The sequence below is a fragment of the Rhincodon typus genome, chromosome 6 (assembly GCF_021869965.1).
Source record: "Rhincodon typus isolate 14 chromosome 6, sRhiTyp1.1, whole genome shotgun sequence".
NCBI lineage: Eukaryota > Metazoa > Chordata > Chondrichthyes > Orectolobiformes > Rhincodontidae > Rhincodon > Rhincodon typus.
This window is the reverse complement of record NC_063337.1, coordinates 21,037,832-21,057,431: the sequence shown is the minus strand read 5'-3', so window position 1 is coordinate 21,057,431 and position 19,600 is coordinate 21,037,832. Positions and strand designations below refer to the sequence as shown.

The 19,600-nt window shown below is 42.0% G+C and overlaps 1 protein-coding gene across 3 annotated transcripts in view; it reads left to right on the top strand.

The window, feature by feature from the left end:
- LOC109921678 (rho guanine nucleotide exchange factor 17-like) overlaps window positions 1-19,600 on the top strand; it is a 432,839-nt gene that overhangs the window by 237,548 nt on the left and 175,691 nt on the right. The window lies entirely within an intron of this gene.

Here is a 19,600-nt window from a genome sequence, read left to right as displayed (position 1 = left end):
TTGTTGGTGAAGCAAGTCAAAAATTGTAGCATTTTTTGTGTCACACTTGAGCAAAAGAAGGACGGTCTTCTGTTTTGAAATTTGGGCTTCTTGGTATCCCTGTTGGCATTTTCATTTTGTCAACCTACAATACCTTGGTTCTTTGGAACCAGCATGGAAAAGGTAGCATTTGGTCGTGTAATGAAGAAAGATTAGCTCTAATGTACATTTTTCACAATCGCTGGATATCTCAACTTATTGTATAACCCATGAAGTATTTTTGAAGTGGGGGTGCTGTTGCAATGTATGAAACAAGCACCCACGAATAGCAAAGTGATAGGACCAGAAAAGTTGATTCTATGATATTGATGAACGTTAGGTATTGGACAGGATACTAGCTATAACGTCCCTGCCCTTCCACAAAATAGTGAGATGGGATTTTTCATTTCCACTGTAGGAGGCAAAGGGGCCTTGTCTTAATGTAGCATCAATAAAACAGAAACTTCCTTTTGTGCAGATCTCCCTCAGTACTGCGCTTGAGTATCAGCTTTGATTGGTGTTCTTAAATCATGGAGTGGGCCTAAAAATCAGAGCCCTGTTACTCAGACATGTCAGTGCTACCAGCTGCAGCTCAGCCATGGGAAGCCATAGTAGAAGAGGGAGTCAACTTGTAAAACCGAAAGAACTGCGGATGCTGTAAATCAGGAACAAAAACAAAAACAAAGTTGCTGGAAAAGCTCAGCAGGTCTGGCAGCATTCTCAGTTCTGAGGAAGGGTCACTGGACCTGAAACGTTAACTCTGATTTTTTTCTTCTAGATGCTGCCAGACCTGCTGAGTTTTTCCAGCAACTTCTGTTTTTGTTACTGCGTCCACTTGTAACTTTTGCTTCCTCTAGTCAGCCTCTGGCACCTCACTGCTGAAGGCACTATTGATGGCCAAGGTCTAAGTGTGCCATCTGGATGTAACCTGTGAGCATTTCCGCTATTTTATGGTCCCTTCCCTGATCTTCCATTGCCGTAAATGGGGAAGCCAATTGAGTCTCTATCTTTGCACTGCAAAGAGTGCACCATATATATAAAATAGTCCCTGATCTAAGAGAAAACATGTACTGGTAAGCAGTACCCCACCCTCCTGGTCAGCTCATTTATATATATTTTAAACATCAGACCGCACATTTGAAAGCTGAAGCACCCAACTGAGCTGATGAAAATTGTCCTGCAGCATGTAATATGGAAATGCAGTAATTTCTTATGATCCTTGCTGTGATTAAAGACAGGTTCTGTGAATGCAAAATCCTCATAATAAAACACTGGCAACTGCCTGATATCATATATGGGAAATTGTACAATGATGAAAAGAGCACTGTAAATTCTCTCTCTATTTTCCAAACCTTGAAATATTGTCAAATTTGACAATATTGTTGAAACCCCCCACTATCACCATCCTGGGGGTTGAGGGCAGTGGGGGGATGGTGTGCAGGTTATCATCGACCAGAAGCTGAACTGGCTGATCCAAGTACAGTGGCTACAGAGTAGGTCAGAGGCTAGGAATCCTGCAGTGAATAACTCACCACCTGATCCCCAAAAATGGTGTCCACCATCGACAAGGCACAAGTCAGCAGAGTGATGGAATACTCCCCACTTGCTTGGATGAGTGCAGCTCTGACTACACGCAAGAAGCTTGACACAAACCAGGAAAAAGCAGCCGGCTTCATTGGCACCACATCCACAAACATCCACTACCTCCACCAGTGACGCTCAATATCAGCAGTGTGTATTATCTACAAGATACACTGCAGAAATTCACCAAAGATCCTTAGACAGCACTTTACAAACTCATGACCATTACTATCTGGAAGGATGAGGCAGCAGATACATAGGAACATCACTGCCTGCAAGTTCCCTTTCAAGCCACTCGCGATCCTGACTTGGAAGTATGTTGCCTTTCCTTAAATATCACAAGGTTAAAATTCTGGCTGCAGGGTCACTATGTTTACTTCTGGTTCTTTTCCTTATGTCATTAGAGCATGGTTAAGGTTGGCAACCAAAATAAAACTCCCATGTGCTATTTTTTAGTTTTTAAGTGGAAAAATGGTTGGCCTGTTAAAGGAATATTCCAGCAGAAAAAAAATCTCTGGAGATTTACTGTGCTAATCACAGCCATCTGTGTATAGTTCACCTTTAGGTTTAGGAGCAAGAATTCAATGCAAGATATTTGAAATCCTAAGAAATGACGGAATTCAACTAAACAGCAATTCAAAATCTCACCAACTATTTATATTCTGCTTCCCACACTCTTCCATATCTCCACCCCTACGTCAAAGGGATAGACTTCTCAGGAATAGCCTCAGTAATGCTTTGGGGCCTGCGAGGATTGCTGTTGGTTCTTTTGTGGCTTTTTGAAAGATTTGAGATGACTCAGTAATTGGTCCTTAAGTGGGTATCACTTCTGTGTTGTCTGCAGCAGAATGCTGAAGACTTGTACAAGGAGCCATTTTGTTTTTACTTGGTCCAGAAGGTTTGCGGTGCTCCTCAGCAGGTTGCTGGGCAGATATTCTGCTTTATGAGGGCAGATTGAAGCTCTCTTGTCGGTGTCTATGTCCCCTTCACTCGTCTGTATTGTTTTGAGTGGGCAGATGCTCCATCACATGTGTATCAGTGGATTTTGCCACAAGTACTAAGCCCCAACCTTTCACCTTCAGCCTTAGACCAATGCCTTGTGAAAGTACTGATGTGGAGGTGCCGGTGTTCGACTGTGATAGATAAACTCAGAAGTCACACGACACCAGATTCTCGTCCAACAGGGCTAATTGAAATCACAAGCTTTCAGACTTCACCTGATGACGGAGCAGTGCTCTGAAAGCTTCCGGTTTTAAATAAACCTGTTGGACTACAACCTGGTGTTGGGTGACTTCGGACTTTGTGGAAGTTCCTATCTGGGGAAGCAGACGAGTTTGTCCAGTTTTCAAAACTCATGATTCACACTTCCCAAATATAATTGCATGTAGGTCACATGAGGGACACCTTTTGATGGAACACTGTCCCAAGGTGTTTTGTACATGTATATATAAGACATTACTCATAATTCTGCTACTGACAGACCATCAAAATTGAATATGATTTCAGCTGATGATAGTACTGGGCAAGTCAGAAACCTGACTTGATTTTAAGTTTTGCAATTGGTTAGCATGATGATGTGTAACTGAGATATATTCAGAGAAGTCTGCCCCTTACCAACAGAACATAGGTTTATCACACAAAAGAAGAAAAACACTGTATATAGAGAAGAATTATTTCAACACAGCAGCAACACAAAATTTCAAACTATGTTTTCTAAGACTATCTGTTGCACTCAATCCCAGAGAAATATCACTCCTATCTCAGCTTTTCAAATCATAAAAAAACTTCAGTGTTTCTTCTTTGGACCGTGGAAACACTTTTCGAGTTTGCTGACATAAACATTTCACAGTCCCGATGGCCTAAAGTTTCTCAATTCTAACAACTTGCAGATTTCTATTCGAACTCTTCCAGCTTGGAAAGCCTACAGACAAGAAACCACTTCTACTGACATGAGTGGGTCTCCTGAACTGTGTTGTTTCTCCTGTTAGGAGAAACCATTTGACGATTATGAACTGAACTCTAGTTTCTTTTGAACTAAAATTTTGGATCTTCAATTCTGAAGGTAAAACTAAACTTATGCATTTAATTTGAATACCCTGTGTATCATAAACCCAACAATACTACCATTTTGTCCATTAATATGATAAGGTTTTGCCAGTTGACTGAAGTTACACGACTTCTTAGAAATGCTGTATTTAGGTCACCATCCTGACTTGCAAATATATCACCGTTCCTTCAGTGTCATTGGGTTAAGATCCCAGAACTCTCTCCCAAGCAGCATTGTGGGTCTACCTGCACCAAATGGACTGCAATGGTTCAAGAAGGCAGCTCACCACCACCTTCTTCAGGGCACAATGTTCAGCACTTTTTGTGACTCCTCAGAGACTGAAGAAGTCCATTTTCAAATGCAACAAGATCTGGACAATATCCAGGTTTGGGCTGGCAAGTGGCAGATAACATTCACACCCCACAAATGGTGGGTAGTGACCATCTCCAATAAGATACAATCTAATAACCGTCCCTTGACATTTAATGGTGATACCATCACTGAATCCCTCACAATCAACATCCTTAGGTTACTATTAATCCAGGAACTCAATGGACATGCCACATAAATGCAGTGGCTACAAGAGCATGGAGTCTAGGAATACTGAGGTGAGTAACTCACCTCCTGATTTCATAAAGCCTGCCCGTCATCTACAAGGCACAAGTCAGGAGTGTGATGGAACACTCCCCACTTGCCTGGATGAGTGCAGCTCCAACAACACTCAAGAAGCTTGATACCATGCAGGTGAAAGCAGCCCGCTTAACTGACACAACACCCACAAGCATCCACTCCCTCCACCCCAACACTCAATAGCAGCAATGTGTAGTATCACAAGGTGCACTACAGAAATTCAGCAAAGATCCTCAGACTGCACCTTTTAAACCCATGACCCCTTCCATCTAGAGCAAGGGCTGCTGATACATGGGAACACCACCACTTTCAAGTTCCCCTCTAAACCATTCACCATCCTGACTTGGAAATATATTGCTGTTCCTTCTCTGTTGCTGGGTCAAAATTCTGGAATTCCTTCCCGATGGCATTGTGGGTTAACATACAGCGGGTGGACTGCAGCAGTTAAAGAAGGCAGCTCACCACCACTTTTAAAGGGCAACTAGGGATAGGAAAATGCTGCCCAGCCAGCCATGTCCACATCACATAAGTGAATTAAAACACAGTACCAGGGTGGACAATAAGTGCCAGTCAGCAAAGCACATGTACCCCAAATGAATAAAAAATGACTGTCCAAATTATTTTCTGATTTTTTTTTTCAAAGCAATTACGTTCACAAAATTGACAGAAATCCATCTGTCTCTAATTTAAATCCAATCCCCAGCATCTCAGATGTATATTATACACATTCATCACACAATTATTTTTAATTGTCTTGACAGAAGACACCTGCTATCCTTTTAAGGATGCTTATTTGGCATGTTAATAGTTCATTAAAGCTTCCAGAGACTGGTTAGATCTTAGTTTGGCATCCATTTACTTTGCTGCTTGTCAGCAGCAATGCAAAAAAGGCCAGAGTTTGTGCTGATGTGGCACGTGTGTGAAAGAAATAGCCTCAATTGACTCCCTCCTGCCCCCTCCACAATCTCCTTGACTTCATTCTGGGCAGGCTCAGTACATCCAAACTGCACTCCAGGTGCCTTGGCAGAAGAGTGCCTGAACTTGGTGAGTCTCCTGATTTTATTGGGCAGCACGGTGGTTCAGTGGTTAGCACTGCTGTCTCCCTGCATCCATGACCCAGGTTCAATGCTGCTCTCGGTTGACTGACTGTGTGGAGTTTGGGTAAATTGCCCGTAGTACCCAGGGATGTGCAGGGTAGGTGTATTATCCATAGTAAATGTAGGGTAGGAGGTGAGAAGTCTGGGTGAGATGCTCTTCAGATGGTTATTATGAACTAGATAGGCCAAATGGCCTGCTTCCATGCTGTAGGGATTGTATGATCATGGCCTCGTTGCTCCACTGGCAGGGTGAAGCCTACTGCCTGGTAGGTTAGTGTAACACAGGGGCAAGTACGTAGATGGGATTTTTATCAATTTCAGCAACATGGAAGGTGGTCTGGAGATCGGAACTATCTTCTTGGTCCGTCATTACTTTGCTGCTCAGCTGCCTGAAGACTCCTGATGAGCAGTTTCAGGTACAAGGCTGAATAATGTTCTTTTTCAGCCAGCCTTTGTTTTCTTACTTTATTCTTTCTTTGGATGTGGACATCACAAATTAGGCCAGCATTTAATATCTCATTCGTAATTGCCCTCGTATTGATGACTTGCCAGGCCATCTCGGGGAGCAGTTAAGAGTCAAGCACATTGCTGTCAGTGTAGACGAGATGGGATAAGAACAGCAGAATTGCATCCCTAAAGTGTAATAGATGGGTATTTGCAAGGATTACGGGGACTCGTCTTATATTCCAGATTTATTGATTGAATTTAAATTCTACCAGCCGCAATGGAGTTTGAGCCCAGGCCCCCAGAGGATTAGACTGGGCCTCTGGATTAACTAGTCATGTGACATTTCTACTGCACTGCCCTTTAAAATAGAGTTCTTTCTGTCACTGCAAGAAAACAAATTAAGACACAAAGGCAGTAAAAGCTCCTTCGTGCCTCATTTCCATAGCTGCTGTGGTGTGGCAAGGCTCGAGGACAATGTACTGGAGGCAGAAATCCAACAAAGTGGATGTCCATCCTCTGTCCCTGGTGCTTGGACATTGTAAAGGGGAGAACAGTTAGTTTAGTATCTCATTGACACATATAAGTACATTAAACATACAGAAACAAGTCATGGAGCCCAACTATTTTATGCTCCATGGGAGTTTCCTCCCACCTGACTTCATCTACCCCAATTCACCAATCCTTCTGTCCCTTTCTGTCTCTTGTTCTTAAATAGCAAACCCTTAGAGGCATCTACATCATGCCGAGAAGCAGCTTCCATGCTATGCCTGGTGATTAATTTGCTGGCCAATTCTCTAATGATCATGTATCGAAATTAAAGTCTGCTGCTCCTCAGCCGTTTTCATTCCTAAACCCAGAGGAGGTAGCAGGAGGACTTATACAGGCTAATAATTAGAAATAATTACACATTTCTGGTTCCTGGTGAGAATATTGTGAATTGGGACTATTGCATGGGTTTCTGCATTAACCAGTTCTATTTTACCTTGTTCATTGTTAGGAATACACGCATGGTCATGTTGTTCAGAGCCTATTCAATAACAAAACGTTGCGGGCGCTGTGGTGGGGCAACTTATAAAATGTTTCACTGTATCTTACAGGTGAAAGTACACGCAAAAATCAATTTTTGTCCTGTTATTCTATTCATTCTATTCTGTGGATCTTACCCCATAAACAACTTGAGATGTTTGAAGGCTAGGCTCATGATTGAGATGAAGTTAAACATTCAGCAGTCTACTATAGTACAGTTTATACTGTACTTCTGTTTATAATACAGCAAGCTATGAAATATAATAAAATGTAATTAAACATTATTCTTCAACTTGAGTTTGTTTGAAGTTACCTATAAAGATGGCAGCACTTTTTCCCATCCACTGTCTATGCAAAAAAGCTTTCACCTTTCCCGTGCTTTCTTGAAACCCACAACTTTGTAACTTCTACTAAGTTCAGCCTACTTGGTTTACTTGATTTCATCCATGTTGAAGTTGCATTGTTGAAAATTAACTGTGTGGGTCCAAGAGGAATTGCATGAGTTAAAGAGGTGTTGGGAGACATTGTTAAGGTCCTGGTGAATAGTGAGACAATGTTGAGATGCTGGTGAATATTGTTGAGGTCCAGATAAATCGGATAACATTTGCTGTCTTAGATTCCTTGGATTTCTTAGAAGATTCAGAAATCAAGATGGCTGTACAGCAGCATGGGTAACCAGGATGTTAGGCACAAATTGAGGTTTCCAGAGTTACGTTGCATTGCAATGTTCCATTGGACATGATCATGATGAGTGTGGATATGCAGCTATGGAATGCACAAGGGTCATCATTGATGTCCAAAAACATTGACATAGATGCTCGACAGCTTATTCTTGCCTGTTTCTGAACCAGGTTATCCTTTCCTTTGTCCTGATGGTCACCCTCTTCACATGATTGACATGCAATCCATCTTCACTCTGGGAGAGGCGAGAGGAGTGTCATGTTCTAGAGCTTTGCCCCATAGCGTTTCAGTTATCATGCTGGAAAGTGGTGACTGAAGGTCCTGCTTGAGCTTCTGTTTCTGGAAATCATATCGTATTGGATGTCGTTTGTTGATGATGGTTACATGTGTAGTCAGGTGAAAGTCACGTATGCTGATTTGAGCAGCTTTGTTGTGGCATGTCACTTGGGTAGCCATCAGACAGCAATGGCATATGTATTGAGCCTCATGGCAGTCTGTTATCGAGGAACTGGACTGAGCTGATAGCACCTGAGTGGATTCAAAGTCTCATTACCCAGCTTTGTCATAACAGGCATAGAGTTGATAGATAGCAGCATGAATCAGAATTACAAGATGGTGGAGGGTTGTTTTTCTGACTGGAGATGTTTAGCATGCTTGCCTTCGTTGCTCAGACCATTGAGTAGAGGAGGACTGTGTCCAGTTCTGGTCTCCCTGTTATAGGAAAGATATTATTAAGCTGAGAAGGTTCAGAAGAGATTAACCAGGAAGTTGCCGGGAATGGAGGGTTTAAATGATATGGTGAGGCTGGATAGCCTGGGACTTTTTTCACTGGAGCGTAGGAGGTTGAGGGGTGACCTTATCGAGGCATATGAAATAATGAGGGGTATGGATGAGATGAATGGCAGGTATATTTTCCCTAGGGTGGAGGATTTCAAGACCGGGGGCATATTTTTAATGTGAGAGGAGAAAGATTTAAAAAAGACACAAGGGGCAATTTTTTTAAAAAGAGGGTAGTGCGCGATTGGAATGAACTTCCAGAGGAAGTGGTGGATACGACTACAGTTACAACGTTTAAAAGACATTTGGATAAGTACATGAATAGGAAAGGTTTGGAGGGGTATGGGCCAAGAGCACGCAGAGGTGAGACTAGTTTAGTTTGGGATTATGTTTGACATGGACTGGTTGGACCAAAGAATGCTGTATGATTCTATGACTCTATAAGGGTTTGCAGAGAACTATTGCTGATGTACAGCTAAATCCCCTCGTAATGCTCGTTGGGTTATTAAATGGAATGTAATTTCACTTTGGAACTGGAACTTGTGCTCTGGTGAAAGCACAGCAGCAGTACATTTGCTAAAATATTATGGAGGTGGTCTGAATTTTCAGCTGTGTATATCTTGTAGATTTGCTGGCACGTGGTCGTACTGCTAAAAACCAGGAATGGGACATCTTGCTTTAGTTACTTCCTCAACCTGACAATTTAATTTTGTTTTTCTTCGCTAGTATTTATGGTGAGAGTGAGTCAGTGTGTTCAATGTTTAAACGAACCATGGTGTGTTGTTAAAATGTAAGTTAAGCTGAGGAAAGATGTGTTTAAAATCTAAGTTTGTATGAAATCATAGCACCAGGTGTGGCCTCAGCAATCATTTGTGTAACTGTAACTTGACTTAAGCTTGGATTGGGTCCTTGGATTTACGACCTTGCATCAGATTGTGAAATTGAGAAATTCAGTGATTTTCCAACATTCTGTGAAATTTTGGACAGGATACGTTTGTTTGTGAGAATTCATTTTCCAAATAGGGCTACGGATGGTCTGCGAGACAGATGGCCATTCCATTAAGTGCACATCAATTAAATAATTATATTTAATAGGAACCTTCATAGCCTTTGGAATATTCAAATCAGCCAATCCACAGCCAGTGGGATGCTTTGAAGTAATCACTTCTGTAAATGAATGAAGGATGTTCCCATTGACCGGGAGTCCAAACCAGGGGTAATGGTCTAAGGATACAGCCTAGGCTGTTTAGGATTGAGATGAGGAGAAATTTCTTCATGCGGAGAGTGGTGAGCCTGTGTAATTCTCTGCCACAGAAAGAGGTTGAGGCCAAATGTTTTCAAGAAGGAGTCAGATATAGTTCTTGGGGTTAAAGCGATCAAAGGGTATGGGGAGAAAGTTTGCGCAGGGTACTGAGTTGTATGATCAGCTATGACCATATTGAATGGTGAATAGGCTCCAAAGGCCTACTGCTTCTCCTATTGGCTCTGTTTCTTTGTAATATTGGAAACAGCAGCCAATTTTCACACTGGAAAGTTCCACATACAGAAATGTGAAAATAACCTGATAATTTGATTTAGTGATGTTAGCTAAAGGAGAAATATTGCCCAGGCACCATAGACAAGTCATCTGTCCTTCTTCAAAATAGCACCCTGGGATCTTTCATGCCCATCTGAGAGGGCAGTCAGGGAGTAACCTCCAAGCAAATCTGCCCTGAGCATGGTAGCTAGTTCTTTGTCTTTTTTTCAGGTAATGTTTTCACTCTCGCTTGAAGGTGTTATTTGCAACAGGTACAGGGCATTCTCTGATACCTTGACTAAGCATTTGTAATTTACTGACAATCCAACAAGTAGTGACCGCCATTGACCCAAGCCAGATCAAGGGCCACACAGGCACTTCCAACAGCGTTCAGCATGTCTAAGGTTTTGGAGTACATTTGTAGCTTGGGTTGTGGGTGTTGAGGTTGGTTGGCTCGCTGAGCTGGTTTGTTGTTTCGCAGACATTTCGTTACCATGCTTGGTAACATCCTCAGTGCAGCCTCCAATGAAGCGTCGGTGTGTTTTCCTGCCTGGTTTTTAAACTCTGGAGTCCGTTGAGCTGGATTACCTCACTTCTGATTTTCCTTCGTAGTGGAGTGTATATGGGGTCGAGTTCTATGTGTTTATTAATAGCATGCTTCGTGGAGTGCCAGGCTTCTAGGAATTCCTGTGCCTGTCTCTACTTAGCTTGTCCCAGGATTTTGGTGTTGTCCCAGTCGAATTAGTGGTTCTCCTTGTCCATGTGGATTGAGATGAGTGAGTATTGGTCGTGTCTTTTTGTAGCCAGTTGGTGTTCGTGTACCCTTGTTGTTAGTTTCCTTCCTGTTTGTCCAATGTAATGTTTCTTACAGTCTCTGCAGGAGATCTTGTAAATGACATTGGTCCTGTCCATGGTGGGGAGTGGGTCTTTAGTTCGGGTGAGCAGTGGCCATAGGGTTGATGTGGGCTTGTGTGTCATTCTGATGCCCAGCGGTCGTAGGAGTCTTGTGGTTAGTTCCGATGTGTTCCTGATGTAGGGTAATGTGATGAGTGTGTCGGGGCGTGTAGTATCTTCCTGATGTTGTTCGTGTAGGACCCTTTCTAAAGAAGGGTCCAGACCCGAAACGTCAGCTTTCCTGCTCCTCTGATGCTGCCTGGCCTGCTGTGTTCATCCAGCTCTACACCTTGTTATCTCAGACTCCAGCATCTGCGGTTCCTACTATCTCCCAATTAGTAGCTGAGCCTGCTTTTCAGCTGAATTACTGATTGTGGGTAAACTAACCATCCCCTTCCTTGATTGTCCATTGTACTCCCTATATCTTTGCTTTCCTCCCAAGTTACATTTTGCTGCTGGTTTGAGAAGAGGGTTCTTCAATGGTTGTATGTCGGTGTTGATGTAGGATGGTTAAGAAGGTATTTAGCAGGCTTACCTTCTTTGCTCAGACCATTGAGTACAGGAGCTGTTGCATCATGTTGAGGTTGTACAGGACGATGATGAGGCCACTTTTGGTGTAATGTGTACAGTTCTGGTTTCCCTGCTATAGGAAGGATGATACTGAATTGGAGACAGTTCAGAAAAGGTTTACTAGGATGTTGATGGGACTGGTGGGTTTGAGTAATAAGGACAGGCTGGATAGCCGGAGGTTATGGGGTGATCTTATTGAGGTTTATAAAATCGTCGATAAGGTGAATAGGAAAGGTCTTTTCCCTAGGGTGGGGGAGTTCAAAACTAGGGGGCATATTTTTATGATAAGAAGGGAAAGATTTAAAGGGTCTCGAGGGTGACCTTTTCACACACAGGGTGGTTTGTTTGCAGAATAAGCTGCAAGAGGAAGTGGTAGATGGCAGATACAGTTATAATATTTAAAAAATATTTGGATAGGTACATGATGCAGGCAAGTGGGACTAGTTTAGTTTGGGGAAACTTGGTTGGCACAGAGGAATTGGAACAAAGAGCCTGTTTCCATGCTGTATGACTCTATGGCTCTAAGTGAAGACCAGCTAGTGGATAACTATTTGATTTCACCAGTCTCCTGATTTCTGCTCTCTGCTCGCATTATCACTGAAGCAATTGTCTGTTTAATGGTGACTGACAAACACATTTCTTCAGCTCCTAACGAGGTCAATTCTCTGATCATGTGCCTACTGTCATAGTTAATCTGGGTGCCACCTTCCTTTTGGCTGTTCATTTGCTCATTCTAAATTGAATTACTTTTCTGTGCTGCCTTTTTTTTGTGTTCCTTGGCCTCAATTTGAATTCATCTGCAGCTGAATTCATTCCCAAATCTTTGGAATGGGGTTATTTAACAATCACATTATCATGGAATGATTAGAGCAAAGGAGGTGGCCATTTGATCCATCATGTCCATGCTCGTTCTCTACAAGACTAACTGAGCTAGTCTTGCTCTCCCACCTTTTCCCAATAGCTCTGCAACATTTTTCTCCTCAAATAATCTTCCAGTTTCTTCCAATCTGTCTCCATTACACTTCTCATCAGTGCATTCCAGATCCTGATGACTATGTGTGTAAAAATGTTTTCCATTGTGTTCCTTGATTCTTTTGTCAATCACCTTACATTAGGGTCCTCAGGGTTTTGATCCTTTCACCAATGGAAACATTTTCTCTTTACTTTCTCTGTCTAGATGCCTCTTGAGTCCTTGGCAGGTGGTGATGTACTGGTAATATCACAAGACATGGGTTCACATCCCACCATGGTAATTTAAATTTAATTCAAAAAAAAATCTGGAATTGAAAGCTAGTTTTTACAGTTACAATGCAACCACAGCTGACTGTTGTAAAAGCCCACCTGGTTCATTAATAGGAAGGAAATCTGCATCTTTAGCTTGTCTGGCCTATATGTGACTCCAGGCCCACTGTTATGTGGTTGACGCTCAACTGTCCTCTGGACAATAAATGCTGGTCTAGCAAATGATGCCCATATCCTATGAACAAATATATTTTTTAAAAATTGCTTTTGAATATTTCTAACAAATATCCTCTCAACCTTCTCCAAGTAGAACTCCAAATGCTCCAATCTATCCATATAATTGAACCCCATCATGCCTGGGACCATTTTCTGCTCCATTTCTAAAGCCTTCACATCCTTCCTGAAGCATGTTGCCTGAACTGCGCACAATACTCCACTTGATGAAGAACCAATGTTTCAGAAAGGTTGGCCATAAATTCCTCGCTTATGTCTGTGGAAACTGTGATTGTTGGCTGTGGGCATTTTCAACTCTGTGATAGTACAATGTGGTACCTGGAGGCATTGGAACTCAAATCCGTGAACTGTCAGAGTGCGTGAGAGAACCTGAGGCCACACCAGCCCAAATACAGTGCTATTCAAAACTTTTCCTTTACCATTTTCAGAGTGATGTTGCCGAATGGAATAGTAATCAATCCTTCTTGCTTTGATGTTAACATTTGCTGCTCTTGGGCTTTCACTGCCACCACAGTAGAATTCCTCCTTGCTGTCAGCAGACAAATATGCTGCTGGGCTGATCCGGACAGATCCATTAAATGTGATGAAATACTAAGTCTATCTCATAAATCTTGGATGTGTACAATGAAGCTCCGAATGACCAGAATGCAATTTTTGAAGGATACCAAGAGGGGCAGGAAGCCAACCACTTTGGATTCTCAAATTGAGGTCTCAGTCATTATTCAAAGGAGAGGATCCAAAGGTTTTCCAAGCATCTTTTTAAACTGCTCTCACCTACTTTTTATGTTGCAATCGTACTTGATAAAGTATTGAACAATTTTCCAGAATTCAAGAGTATGCTGAGTGTTTAACTTGCCATGAGAAGTTTAAAGATTGTAAAAGGAACAAGGTTCAAGGCTCCATATTGGCTACTTGCCTGTCCTCAAGACATTAACTCGCACTGGAACATAGTTCACTAAATACTCCTCTAAATCACCCTCTGCTACTAATTGCTGTCTAATATCAACCACCCTTTGGTACTAACTGCTGACTAGTATCAACTATCTTCTGGTACTAGCCACCCTCTGGTATCTGGTAAGCTGACATTGTTTACATTTCTGTCTCCAGGTGATGTCCCATTCCTCTTTAAATCTCCCATCAGCACTCCTCTCTTCAAAAACCCTACCATTTGGTAGCACCATCCTTACAAAATCTCATTCACATACTGCCACTGAAAACAGTGTTGGTTTCAGCATGTCCCTTGATGATCCCCTGTTTTGCCTCACCACCTCTCCAGACTCCTCAGTCTAAATGGTCAGGCTGCTTACCTCACATCCAGTGTTTGGATGAGTGGAAATTTCCACCAATTAAAAAAAATGGAAATACTGTCTGTTAATTGTTCCTGCTCCAAACCCCGCCTCCCGATTATCAACTCTATCCCTCTGTCTGGCCAGTGTCTTGAGACTGAGTCTTGAAATTGGACTGTTCCCAATCTTGGTGTCATATGTGACCACCTATTTCAACATGATTTGATTTTGCCCTTGTCTCAGATCACCCTTGGCTGACATCTTCATCCATGCCTCTGTTAATTATAGACTCAACCTGGCAGGTCTCCTGTATTCTACCCTCCGTAACCTCAAAGTCACCCGAAGCTCAGTTGATCATGTTGTAACCGGCAGCAGGTCCCATTCTCCCATCGCCCTTGTGCTCCTGGCCAACAATGTGCTCCTGGCCAATGACATTTTGATTTTGAAATTCCCATCCTCGCTTTCAGATCCCTACATGTACTCACCCCTTCCAAAATCTGTAATCTCCACCTGCCCCTCCAAGATATCTCAGCTGCTATAATTCCAGAATTTTGATTGTCCCCATTTTAAATCAACCCACCAATGGTGGCCATTCCATAAGTTGTCTAGACCTTAATATCTGGAATACATTCACTAAACACCTCTGGCTCATTTTCCTCCTTTAAGAAAGTCCTTATTATGTATATCTTTGACCAAGCATTTGTCGATCTACCATCTCTTTTTAATTCATTCACAGGATGAGGGCATCCTGTGATCAGCATTTATTGCCCAGAGGGCAATTAAGTATCATCCACATTGCTGTGGGTCTGGAGTCACACGTAGGCCAGACCAGGTAAGGATGGCAGTTTCCTTCCCTGAAGGACATTAGTGAACCAGATGGGTTTCTCGTGACAATGAATTCGTGATAATCATTAGACTCTTAATTTCAGATTTTTCTTGAATTTAAATTCCACCATCTGCCATGGCAGGAATTGAATGGAGTCCCCAAAACATTATCTGGGCCTCAGAATTAACAGTCCACGATAAGACCACTCGGCTATTACCTTCCCTTTTGTAGCTCATTGACATATTATGTTTCATAATGCTCCTGTGACACGCCTTAGTCAGTTTATAATATTAAAGGTGTTAAATAAATATAAGTTGTTATTACCAGCCACATTCTGGTGCCAGCTCATCTCGTGAGTGTAAAATGACTTTTTATGTAAAGTGCATCAGAGTCAAGTCTTATGTTGGACTTATGTCAGGCCCATGTGCACTCAGTAGCTGACAGTGGGAAACAGCTAGTAGTGCCTGCTATAGTTGATTTACTCCTTATCTCGGACCAAAGGTATTGTGGTCGCATGTGTCTATTGCCATTCCAGTTGGCATCAGCTATGTGAGCAGGACTGAAGCCCCACTGTTTCACTTTAAGTAATGCATTTTTCTAGTGAGGCTTCAACTTAGTGACTGTTCTGCTTTACAATAATAGTTTGAAATGCTCCTGTTAATGTGGGCACAACATCTGTAAAATGAATTTGATACGTAATTTGGAAAGCTGTAAAAGACATTCAGTTGCAAAAGGATTAATTAAGTGGATTCAAGTCGGGTCTGTGGGCTAAAGTCATAATCTACACACCAAGGCTGAGGTTCCTCCATCTGTATTTAAATCCCGATAAGTACAAAACCAATTTACTAAGATACTATAACCTTGGATTAGGATTTCCATGGACCTCATTTAAAGGTGGACCAATTGGATTTGCCAGCTGATCACTGTGTGATGGAAAATTATTATTCATTTATGTGGAGCCAAATGAGTCCCGCATGCCAGCTGAATTTCTTTCAGCTACTACCAATGTTAATTGCTAAAAAAAGCCACTGCTTCTGCTTGTGCTCAATTATTGGACAGTTATTGAAGAACTGTGTTCAGTACATGCTTTTAAAAATATAAATCTCAATCGAAAGTGGATTTGGACTTGACTTCCTTGTTGAATGAATCAGTGGATGATTACTGGGGTCCATTTCTATTTTTCTTCACTCTAACCAAGTTGATAAATGGGAAAAAATGGTAAAAATAGAATGGAGAGGGAAAAGATAGGATTGGTTCCAGGCAAGGAGTGTTGAAGGAAATGAGACTTGCAATCTCTAGATAAGTAACACTCTCCTACTAGACTACTTAAGGAGAAAAGAATTCACTTGGGCTACGCAGTGAACATATTAAGGACATTATCCTAAATGTTGATCCTTTCTTACTCCTGCAGTATTTAAATTTTACAGTATATACTCAGCAAAAATAGTTACAGAAATGGTCTCCATATGGAATATTTACTGTATGATTTGGAACATATGAAAAAAGTCTCAAGTTCCACCTGGAGCATTTGACCTTCACCATGTTTTCTGCTGACAGCAGATCAGTGCACTGGAAGATAAATAGAAACTGATGTATGGAAGGGGTACTCCATGCTGAGTGATCCATCATTGTTCAGACATGCTGTTATGTCAAGTAGTTAGTTTGCTATTAAAGTCAACTGCAAGATTAATTACTCAGTATTTAATTCTTTGGAGCCGAATCAAATTGTTGATTAGTTCCGGTGCATACAACATTGTGTCTTTCCCAGCAACACTCTGTATGATGTTCCCATCAGCTGTTTCCTTTCTGTCACATGGAGTCTTTCTCATATTTCTTTCATCTCAAAGGTGATCTCACTCTCCTTTCAGTAAACTGATGTTGTCAGTGCAATTTCCCTATAGGAGTAAAATATTAGCTGCTTGTTTAATTCACGATCATTTTGTGTATTATTATTATCGAATATCAGCTGGCCAAGGGGATAATGGAAGGTTCTAGATTCTAGTCATCCATGATGTTAGGTTGACTGTCATGCGGGCTAAAAGCTGGGACTGTTTGAAAATAATTGACATGATCCTGGAGCAATTGACAAACATTTCATAGAAACATAGAAAATAGGAGTAGGAGACGTCAAGTCTCTCTATCAAGCCTGCCTCACTATTTAACATGATTATGGCTAATCCTCTACCTCTTAAATATATAAATATAGTAACTTGCCCTCCCCCACCTCCGGTGGTGAAAATTCCACAGGTTCACCACCCTCTGAATGAATACATTTCTCCTCATCTCAGTCCAAAATGGCTGACTGCCTATCCTGAGAGCCTGACCCCCTTGTTCTGGATTCCCTGGCCAGAGGAAACATCATCCCAGCATCTAATCTGTCCAGCAGGTCTTCAGAATGTCTCACAGGACACCGAAACTGCCCATAGTGTGGTCCAAGGTTTGGGCTCACCAAACCCCTCTACAGCTACAGTAAAACTTCATTGCTCCTGTACTCAAAGCCTGTTGCAATGAAGGCTATCTTACCATTTGCTTTCCTAATTGCTTGTTATACCTGCATGCTTTTTTTTCCATCACTGGTATGCAAGGACACCTGGGTCCCTTTATACGTCAGCCTTACCTTATCTATCACCATTTAAGTTATACTGTGCTGTTTTGTTTTTCCTCACAAAGAAAACTATTTTGAATTTATCAATCTTGTTCTGCATTATTGGTCTAAACCTCTGATTCAAGAAAAACTAAATCTTTCAGGCAGATGTTTAAATAAATGTCAAATTTAACAGGCGGCATTCCGAATATTTTGTATTCTAAACACTGAACTCTTCAATACTCCGTTCCTATACTTGTGAGCAAACACCTGTCGAAGCCAAGTAAATGCCATGATGTCTCCAGAAAGGCAAACAGTTTGGAAGCAGTTGGAAAATTGGAATGACGTCAAGGTGCATTATCGTGCTCTTTCTCTGTAGGAATTTACTGTATTTATGCTTAGGATGAAGCTGATACTGCCAAGATAACATTAATCATCATGGCCGTGAGGGCATTAGGGGTCAACCACATGGTGTGGGACTGGAGTCACATAAAAGCCAGATCAGCCGGAAGTGGCAAGTTCCTGTTTCTGAAGGACATCATGGTGCAGCTGGCCTTTTGTGATAATCCATCAGCTTTCTAGATTATTTTGCTGGTGCTTGTCCATAAGTCATTAGATTTATGTCATTCATTTTATCTACTTGACATAGTTGGATTTGTACCCAATGAATTGGGCTCCTAATCCAATTACATAACTGTGAGGTGACAGCACACTGAAGAGTCCTGCAGGAGTCTGAATGAGTATTATACTGCAGTCTTAACTTCACCATTGAGCATCTCTAAGCTGTGCGACTCTATCTCGTTGAGACATTAAACAGATGGTGGACAGATTCAATTTGGCTAATCGAGGATTAAGCTAAATGTATAAGCATGAAGTAGATTCCTGTGATGATACCTTCAAAGGTTAGTTGCCTCGGCCAGTGCAATTGGAAAGGAGAACATCTCAAAGTGGCATTGCTGTATTTCATGTAAGTGCTGAAAATACTCTTAAAAGATGTACAGTTTAAAGTGAAACCGCTAAAAGTGCTGAACAATCCTTGGATGGGCATAATGGTATAGATTAGTCCTGATTCTTCTCAAGAATTTGGAATTCCACACAATGAGATTGATCAGGAAACCTATGATATGTGTGTGTGGGTGGTGGACCAGGTCTATGTTTCACTGGAGTTAACTGAAACAACAGCTTCTGTCCTTGTGTCTGTCCATGTTTTGTTGTCCAACCCCATCGCTGAAGTTTGGTTACATCCATCATCCATTTTTTCCCCCTTGGAGTGCATGGTGAATTTGGCAGATTTGCTGCCTGTGGTGTTGCTAAGCTGTAGAGAAGAGGCATGGACCAACTTTAATCCCCCAGTCTGAGTTGTAACCCTTAATCTAAGCAGCAATGCAGGTTTCAAATTAAAACAGCACCTTTGTACTGCACATTCAGGCAAAATTCCCATTCTTGATGGCTGTCTGGTAACCATGTAGCAAAGAAACATAAAGGAACAGAAATATGAATAAGACATTTGGCCTCTCAAGCCTGTTTCACCGTTCAGTTCTGTTGCAGCTGATCGGATTGTGGTCTCAACTCCACGTTCCTGTCCATCCCCATCCCTCCGTAACAATTGCCTCCCCTTGACAAGCAAAAATCAATCGAAATCATATATGGGACTCAGTTGCTACTGCTTACTGGGAAAAAGAATTCCAAAAACAAACCACCCTCTGAGAGAGAAAGTTTATCCTTGTCTCCATTTTAAATAGGGGACCCCTTTATCCAGTGTGCCATTTGTTTAACTGGTATAGGATCTTTGCCAGTGCTGCCCTTACATTCTCTTTGACCATGCATGGGAATGCAGGCAGTGCCCATGAAACCATATTGGGATGACACAGTGGCCCTGTGGTCAGCACTCGATTCCGCACCTCAGGCGACTGTTTGTGTGGAGTTTTGTATATTCTCCCTGTATCTGTGTGGGTTTCCTCCAGTTTCCTCCCACAATCCAAAGATGTGCAAGTTAGGTCCATTGGCCATGCTAAATTGCCCATAGTGTCCAGGGATGTGTAGGCTAGGTGGGTTAGCCATGGGAAATGCAGGGTTAGAGGGATAGGATGCTCGTCAAAGGGGCCAGGTGGATCCAATGGGCTGAATGACCTCCTTCCAAACTG